General features: G+C 36.9%; 1 non-coding gene across 1 annotated transcript; it reads right to left on the bottom strand.

Moving 5' to 3' along the window:
- Positions 1–285: 285 nt before the first annotated feature.
- On the bottom strand, positions 286–449 carry LOC122100530. Its single transcript, XR_006146189.1, has one exon. It is a non-coding gene; the product is annotated as a U1 spliceosomal RNA (small nuclear RNA).
- Between the last annotated feature and the right edge of the window lie 9,233 nt (positions 450–9,682).

Raw genomic sequence — 9,682 nt, 5'->3', positions numbered from 1 at the left:
TAGGATTATATGTGTAAGCCACCTGCACCCAACTTCCTCATTTATTTTCTCATGGTGAGTTCTAGCTGATTTCCCTACTCCTTGTAGTTCCTAGCAACTACAAAGTAGGCCTAGAAGTACCTCGTCCTTTACAGTAGTCTTTAGGACCAAGTGACTGCTGAGTGCAGGAAAGGAGATGAGGCCAATATAAAATACAATGCTATCTATCTATCTATCTATCTATCTATCTATCTATCTATCTATCTATCTATCTATCTATCTATCTAATCTATCTATCTAGTTATCCAGGGTAGAGCACTAACACAGTCCTCCACTACCACAATTTATGCAGTCGAATTTCTCACATTTGAGGAAATCACAGGAGTCAGCACATCTGGAATGTAATAGAGAAGCCTTTTCCTGGGAAAACCACCTTCGTAATCATGGTATCTCCCCTCCCAGGTAAGTAACAATGCTGACTTGGTATTTTAAAAACTAACAAACACATGACAGTAGTTCACATTTGTAATCCTAGCTACTCAGAATGCTGAAATCTGAGGATTAAGCTTTAAATACTAGTTAAATTTTGCTGAATTTTGATTAAAGCTCCTTTGGTGTTTTTAATTGTAGGTTTTATTTATTTTCTTATTTTACTGTTTCTGACTGTGACTACCAAAAAGCTGAGTGAGTTACGTGGCTTGAATTCCTGGATTACTTTGGAGGTGCTCTAAGTCTTCATCAGAGGCCAAATTTGTTCTACTCAGCTAAGTAGCCAGCCACAAAGCTGTAAGTGACAATACCTACAGTAAGCAAAATTACATAAAATTAAAAATTCAGACACACAGTTACACTAGCCATATTTCAAATAAAAATAGAATTCAAGTTTCAGTGAATGTTAGTAAAGTTTTAATGCATTCATTCTATCTGTGTCCCCTGTGACACTGCCACAGAAGAATGGAATACTTACGGCATATCATGTAGCTCCCAAGGCATGGTGGTAGTTACTCTCTTCCTTTACAGAAAATGTTTGCCTGACCATGCACCCTAGCGAATATCATTTATTATGCAGAGCTACCCACTTTTCTATATGCAGTTATGTCTCCCTCTCCTTTTCTCCCTCCCTCTCTCTTCCCTCACCCAATCCCTCCCTTTCCTTGTTTTAGGAATCAAAACGCATGCATGGTAAGCTGCTAAGCTGAATCCCAGCCCTTGTGTTTGGTATGATCTTGTGTTTGGTGAGGGGGTACTTTTTCAGGACTTGAACTTTGGCCCTGGATGCTATCTCTGATCTTTTGTGCTCAAAGCTAGTGCTATGCCATTTCAACCACCGGTCCGGTTCTGTCTTTTTGGTGGTTATTTAGAGATAAGGTCTCCTTGACTTTCCCTCTTCAGCTGGATTCCAACCATGATCTTATCAGCTTATGATTACAGGATGAGATATTGGCATCTACCTTACTTTTATTTTAAGTTTTCAAGTATCGTCTTTTAATTAAAAAAAGAACAAGTATGGGAAACTTTACAGAGAGGTAAACAACTTAAAACTATATAGGTTTAAATTTCTCTTTATGATCACAAAATTGCTAAGTAGTTCTATTACTAACATATTATGGGCTGAATTTTCAGGACTAACAGTAATAATGTTAAGTAATTGGAGAAATGATCTTACTTTGATTTTTGGTACCCAAGTCATATACTTTATTCTGTGTCTTAGGTGGAGAAAATCTGATTCATTGTTTAGAATGATTCCTATGAATCCTAAAAATAATGACAGAGCTAGTTCAGTCAATGATTTAGAGTTCTAAAAGCAAACTTACAAGATACTTTGTATTTTAATCTATACAGTATAGTGATTGTGTCTAAAGCATGCCTTACTAACACACATTACTAGAAAAGTCAGTTTGGAAAATCGGTCTATACTCAAATCTTGTCAAATTAAGAATACATTTGAATAGTGATGATATATGTCCAAGCAATAACTTGAAATAATTGTCACTGACTGTATTCACAGGTACAATTAGCTTCTTCGATTTCTACTTGTCATAATATTTATACTTCAGTAATGTTACAACAATATTAGACAATTTTGAAATGGCTGCTTCAAGGGACAGATAAGAAAAATAATCTTAAACCAGGAGGTAGTGGCTCACATCTGTTATCCTAGCTCCTCAGGAGGCTGATATCCAAGGATCGCAGTTAAAAGCTAGCTCAGGCAGGAAAATTCATGGGACTTCTATCTCCAATAAACCACTAAGAAAACTAGAAATGGTGCTGTGGCTCAAGTAGTAGAGCACTAGCCTTGATCTGAAGAGCTCAAGTCAGAGTCCAAGTCCCCCGACTGACAAAAATAAATAAATAAATAAATAAATAAATAAATAAATAAATAAATAAATGAAATCCCACACTGGCCAGATGAATGAGAACTGACAATGTTTTCTAAGTAAGGTATATTTAGTGCTAGTTTTTCTATATTTTGTGTTAACTTATATATTAAATGCTTTTTTGCAGTGAACAGAAGAAGGTTTTAAGTGACTTTTTTCTATGAATAAATGAGTTTGTAATAAAGTTATTTTGTTTTTATTGTCTATTTTCCACTATTTCTTTTTATCATTTAAATATCCCTCTTTGTTCTGCCCCATCTTCCACTTCAACAGATTTCCAGGGTATATCATAAGAAGACTGTGTACACATTATTCTGGGATCCACCACTGCCTCCCATGTCATTAAGAAAGGCTATGCACCATTTTTTAACAAATATGTTGGGATTTTCTTTCACTTTAATCCTAACGAATTAAAAATAGAAGGTGTTAGAAAAGTTCTAAGTCAGTGAATGCACTTGTGGTGTGCTGTGTACCCAGAGATCCATGAAAGCAGTAGTAGCAAGTGATAAATTAAAGTATCTAGGGGAAAGTATTTACCTATAAGCTCCCCTGACCTCTAAAGAAATGATAGAGCAGACATTTTTCATTGTACACAGGTATCTTGTACAGTGTCCTGACCTTTGATTAGTACACTCTGTTCTTTTCTCTTCTAGCCAAAATAAACCATGTCTTTGTTATTCTTATGGCAAGGAAATGTCAAACAGCACTAGAGCATGATCTTTACATATGTAAGTGAGGTCTTTTTGCTGTGTCCCCCATGAAGGATGGTAGAAAGGCAAAAAAGCATGAATGAGAGAATGAGAAATTAAGACAGTACTTGTTTTGAAACAAGATCATTTTCATAATGAAGTCATCTGTCTATAAGGGCATAGTTCTCCTCACAATCAAGTCTTAAAGATTCTACCTCTTTTTTCTATTATTTTTCTTTTAAACTTTTTTTTTATTGTGAAAATACCGTACAGAGGGGTTACAATTACATGACCAGGATAATGAGTATATTTCTTATCAAGCATTATTCCTTCCTCCTTTGTTTCCCCTTACCATCCCTTCCCATCTACTCCCCCCTCCCGTCCCACCCTCCCTTGCACCAAAGTTGTAAAGTTCGTTTTTTGACATGACATCCCATTGTTGCAATGGGTCCACCTGTATCCCTATTTAAACAATTTGTTTTTGTCCCTTCCTACAAAGCAACAAAGAAATCATATTATAAATATGTTATAAATAATAGCAAGAAAGAAAAACCATTTGATTCCTTATCTGGAGGTTCATTTTGCCTAACATCAACTTATCTGACTGGATATATGGCTATAACTCAGGGCCTGGACGCTGTCCCTAAGCTCTTTTGCTCAAAGCTAGTGCTTTACTACTTAGAGTCACAGCCCTACTTCTTAGAATGCCTGAGCACCGATGGCTCACACCTGCAGTCCATGAGACACTAATCTCCAATTCATCACAGAAAAATCTGGAAGTGACACTGTGATTCAAGTGGTGGAGCACTAACTTTGAATAAAAGCTCAGACCCCAGGACCAGAAAAACAGAAGAGAATGCTAGACAGATACTATGAAGGAAAGTATAGGAATCTCGAGAAATAAAGGCTTTCCAAAAACAGTGATGATTAGGCTATGATCTAATATATGAGATATGATTTATTTGTCTTAATGCTGAAGCTGTCTAATATCCTAGACCCTCTCATGTATCTGCTGATAAATCTGAATGACCAAAAAATAATTTTGGGAGTGGGAGTGTGGTATGAGTTAGAATTCTTTTTTTGCCTTAGGAACATTCTCTTTTCAGATTAGAGCTTTGATGTCCCAGAAAAATGTTTAAAGTAATTGTGTTGTTTCTTAGAAATTATCATACAATTAAGAGTATCTCTTTTAATCTCCCTATAACTGTGTATAGGATGGAAAGAATAGTTTATTCCAGTGTATTGGAATACTTCAGATTGTTTTTTGACTCTTCTAGTCTGATAGTCATACTTTGAAAACAAATCCTTAAGTTGTTGAAAACTGATGAGCTTTCTTTCTGCCATTGGAATAGGAGACAGAACTTGCTTCACTTTATATAGCTATGGAGGGGAAGGGATTGTCATACAGCATCTCTTTTGAAAAGCTTAGTGGTGAAGCCTTTGACATCAACATTCTCATCAAGGACACCAATTCAACCAAAGTGATTTGCTGTGGCCTGAAGTCTCCCCTACAGTTCCTCTGTTCCCTTGCAAGCTACATTACACACTAAAGGTACCCAACATTCTAGGCAGACCGCTTATGTTTTGTTGAAAGTGTATGAGTGAATGAAGGTGCTATCTTATGGGACTTTATCATTGAGTGACATGCATGAAGAATTTATACACAATAGGAATCAGTCCTCAATTGCAGTGATTAATGATGAGATTTCATATCTTAACCATAAATGTTCCTTAGGCCAAGTATTTTAACTTGAACCAACATGATGCCATGGCAAAAAGAAACTGTAATAGGGTTTCAAATCCAACCGCAAAGTATTTCTGCCCACGACAACATAAAGTTAGCTATTCTCATTCCCCGATTTAGTACTTGTTTGACCATATGAAAATTCTTCATTGTGATTAAAATTTTTAATCTATTTTAAAAACAAAAATATTTTAAATTCCCATGTGCACATCCCATTAGGAAGTTGATGTGATGCCCAGAAGCTCTCTATTTCTGTCATTTAGATTTTCTTGTGTGTGCCAGTCCTCTTTTTGTTTGTTTTGCTTTGTTTTTACTTTAGGCTAGTGCTCTACCACTTGCCATAACTCTACTTTCATCTTTGTTGGTTATTAGTTCGAGCTAAGGTTAGTTAGAGCTAAGGTTAGCCACAATTCTCAGATCTTAGCCTCTTTAGGATTAGAGGAATGAGCCACTGGTGCCCAACTATGTTACCTGTATTTAAATAATGTGATCTGCTAAGGGTTTTCCCATTGTTTTTTGTGAAAATATGCCTCAACAAAATAAATAGTAAAAGAACAAAATAAAAGTTATTTTGATTCTCTAAAATAGACAAAGAAACACAATATTCTAAATTTAAGTGATAAAGTAAAACTTTTTCGAGTTGTTGAAAGACTGTATATATTTAGTAGCATTTGGTGGAAAAATGAATCAACTATCCAGAGAAAGAATGTGAAGCTAGATATTTTTATGAACAGTATTAATGTGTACAACAGTTTTTATGTCATTAATGCAGCCCACTTCATGTAGTATCGAATTACAGATGCTAAGATCTGCTATGTATATAGTCATCACGTAAATCTAAAATTTTCAGTCTGCCTGAGCATTTTCAGTTTTTCCTCAACAACAGTCATCACATTGAACCATAAACTCTTACAGGAGTCTCCTGTAGGCATTTTACACTTAAGAAACAAGTTATTCTTTATTTTCTTTGTTTATTTAAGGTCCAACACTTGGACTTAAATTTAGTATCTGACTGTCTTTAGCTCACTGTCTAAGTTCTACCAACTGAGCCATGCCTTCAACCCTAATTTCTGATTTTAAAAATTCAGAAAAGATAATAGTGATAAAAATTCTCAGAATTCCTTCACCCAGAAACCCACATATTATTATGTTTGATTTAATATTCTCTCAGTGTACTTAATGCCATCTTTTTGTTTTTGTTTTTGTGTACTGGGCTTCAAATCAGTACCTTTCACTCTCATAGAAACTAGGCATTGATGGTTCATGCATATAATACTGGCTGCCTCAGAGACTGAGATTGAGTGTCAAGTTTCTAATGCAGCCCAGGCAGGAAAGTCTGTGAGACACATATTTCTCATTAATCCCCTAAATGAATGGGAAAGTAGAGCTGTGAAAAGTAGTAGAGCACCAGCCTTGAGGGCAAAGGTAGAATGAGAAGCAAGTTCCTGAGTTCAAGTGGCACACAAAAAGTTAATTTCCATTCCCTTCAGCGCTGTAATAAATTAAAAGGATCAACACTGCATTAATTAATGGTTAACATTACTATAGCAATGATAAGATATTTATTGATGATATTCCTTTATTTTCCTAAATTTACTTATATACTAATATCTTAATAAAAGGAGACAATTCCTATTTAACAAGATTTTAAGGATCAGAAGTGTATACAAGGAGTTTTGATTGGAAATAGGTATTTTCAAGTTTTTCATATACATAAATGATAGTTGAATAAGCTTGGCATCTCTGAAGTAGGCTAAAGAATCCTGCAAGAAAAGGTCCACACAGTCTTGGGGAATAATAAAATATTAGCCACAGGTGATTCTGGAAAATAAAATCTTTTGAAGAATAGAAAACAACAAAAATATATAGCTATTGTTAAGGACATTGAAATATATATTATCAAGGTAAGTGGGCATATATACATATATATATATATATATATATATATATATATATATATATATATATACATTTTTTTTTGGTCAATCATGGGGCTTGAGCTCTAGGGCTGAGTACTGCCACATCCGGCCTTTTCTACTTGTTTGGTACTGAGGAATCGAACCTAGGGCTTAATGCATAAAAAGCAAGGACTCTACAGCTGAGCCATCTTCTCAGCTGCAAGTGGACATGTCTTACTTTTTATTATAGAAATTATTGTATTTTAGAAAGTTAAACATAACTCATATTTAATACTAACTGGCCTCTGTCCCATTAAATAAATTATTCTTATAATACTTGTTTTAGTAATTCAACTTACCTACAAGAATGGCTACCATGAAATTAGGATGTGTTTAGCAATAGAGATTTTTAAAAATTTTTATGTTGTCAGAATTGATTTATAAGATGTATAGAGAAAAACATATTTATTGTCAAAATTGTTTTGCTTTGATTTTTAGTTCAAATTGTGTCTACAGATATTAGCTGGAAGGCAGATGGCAAAATAATGGATCTTGGCAATGAAAATGGGCATGTTTGTTACCTTTAAAAAAGAAAAAAAAGTATGAAATGGTAGTCTTTCTATACAACACCTTAATAATATCATAAAAGTATTGTTGTTGTTGTTATTTTTTTTGTCATGCGCCTCGAACTGTGCCTGGATGCTGTCCCTGCTCTCTTCAGCTCAAGGTAAACACCCTACCACTTGAGCCACAGTGCCACATCTGTTTTTCTGATGGCTAATTGGCTATAAGAATCTCAAGGACTTTCTTGCAGGGGCTGGCTCTGAACCACGATCTTCAGATCTCAGCCTCCTTAGGAGTTCGGATTATAGCCCTGAGCTACCAGTGCCAGGCTAAAATTAAAACAAACCATAATTACACTTTTTTATCACAATCTTGCAATTGCTATCTATAATAGTATTTGGGGAGTCTGATGGCCTCAGGTTCCAACAATGCAATTGTTTCTGTGCACAATCTAAAAACTATTTCAACCTGTGTTCAGCCACTAGCCATTCTGAGATATGTTTTTTAGTTCTTTTAAACATTATTATTTCTCCATTTTTCAAAAATAACATTTGTTTTACTTTAAAATTCAGGTATGCCAAAATGGTTAATGTAGAAAATAATCAGTAGTCACCAGTGGCTCTTGTTTTTAATCCTCGCTGCATGGGAGGCTGAAATCTGTAGATTCTGGTTTAAAGCCAGCCCAGGCAGAAAAATCTGACGCACACTTATCTCTGATTAACCAACCAAATTGCAGAATTGGAGATGTGACTCGAGGGATAGAGTAACAACCTGGAGCAAAAACACTACAAATGATTGAAAGGTCTAGTTCAAACTCCATTACTCAATTGTGACTCACACACACACACACACACACACACACACACACACACACACACACACACAAACACAGATAACACATACAGACACACACAAAACACATTAATCTTATAATCTCATCCTTTAGCAGTAATCAATGCTATATGCTCAACACCCATTTTCTCCAAATTTTTCAGGTATTAACTTGTATATAAGATAATATGTAGTTTTGCATTTCTGTGTACTATTGTAAGAGAATAATCAGCTTCACTTGATGGAATAGCACAGGAACTGTTTTGTCCTTAAACTGTCCTCAAACTTGGTTCTTCCCTGTGCATTCAAACCTAAGAACTAAGGAGACATCAAATTCAGTCTTTCTTCTGCAAGTTATGGACATGTGCTTCATCCCCTGATGTCATCTGATGTGAGCTCTAGAAGCCATTTTGCTTATTCAAAATCATTAGGGGAAGTCTGGATATTATACTTAGACAAAAAGAAATGTAGTGATAACTATAACCCCTCTGTAAATCACCTTGAAAAATAATTTTTTTACGATTCCAGAGCTGGAATTTCAATAAAAATCTGATTACTGCTAAAGCTAAGAAGATAAACATTGGAAGATGGCAGAGGAGAAGCTTGAATCTGAACAAGCTCTCGCATAGAAAGCAGTTTTAGAGTTCCAGTGAACAGTCCTAAGCCAGAAAATCACACCAAGTATGCCATCACAGGACAGAGAGTTAGTCAAGAGAGGGGAAGCCAAGGAGACACATCTGAGCGCTTGCCAGCAGCCGCCCCAACGGCGGCAGGGTCGTGGTGGCGACCACCGCCCCTGTCATACCTGAGACACAGAGAGTCCGGGACGAAGGAGCCAGATCTAGCGGACGAGTGGATTCTACTCAACACAGGAAGAACTGACAAGAAGCAGACATATTCATCCTGCAGTTCGCAGACCAGAGACGACCCAGGATCCAAGACTCAGCGTGAGTAGAAGCCCGACGTCCTCACTCCTTCTCAGGGAGCAGAGGAGGGAAGGCCACCCCTCCCCCCCAGCACCAGTGATCTCCATCTTGGATACCGACAAAGCCCGGAGGAGCTGCTAGCTCCAGCTCAGGCCTGGGAATAAAATGAGTCATTTAGCAGGTCACAAGAACTTAACGGCGAAGTGACCTCACAGACTCAGTTCCATCCAGGGAAAAGTCACCCAGCGCAGGCACCAGCCATTGGAGTGGCTCTCCTCACTGGGTAACCAGAGCCAGAGGCTGCCCCTCCCTCTAGCAGCCTCCACAATCAATTGAAAAACAGAAACCCTGAGAATGGCTCCAGGCTGGGCTCTGTGTTTTTTCACAAAATAGCCCCAGGGAAAAGCTACTGTTTGTTGAAAGGCCTCAACTCTACCCAGAACCTAGCCTCATCACTGCATCCTCCTCTTTTGTGATTCTCAAAGCGATCACCCTCCCATTAAACTAACCTGGGAGGGGGATCTCAAAATCTTGGGTAAAGCAGAGTATTTTTCTGCCTGTTCAAACAAACTGACTTAAGAAACCAATAAAGCCACAGGACCTCAAGCTGACCAGAGACTCCAACAAGAGGCTGGTTACAGACAAAAGGGATTCTTCCCACCCTCCCTCCCAA

This window comes from Dipodomys spectabilis, unplaced genomic scaffold (genome assembly GCF_019054845.1).
Source record: "Dipodomys spectabilis isolate Male_0828 unplaced genomic scaffold, ASM1905484v1 ptg000583l, whole genome shotgun sequence".
In the NCBI taxonomy this organism is placed as follows: domain Eukaryota; kingdom Metazoa; phylum Chordata; class Mammalia; order Rodentia; family Heteromyidae; genus Dipodomys; species Dipodomys spectabilis.
Note: the sequence above shows the minus strand (reverse complement) of the source record. Positions and strands in the feature narration are given on the sequence as shown.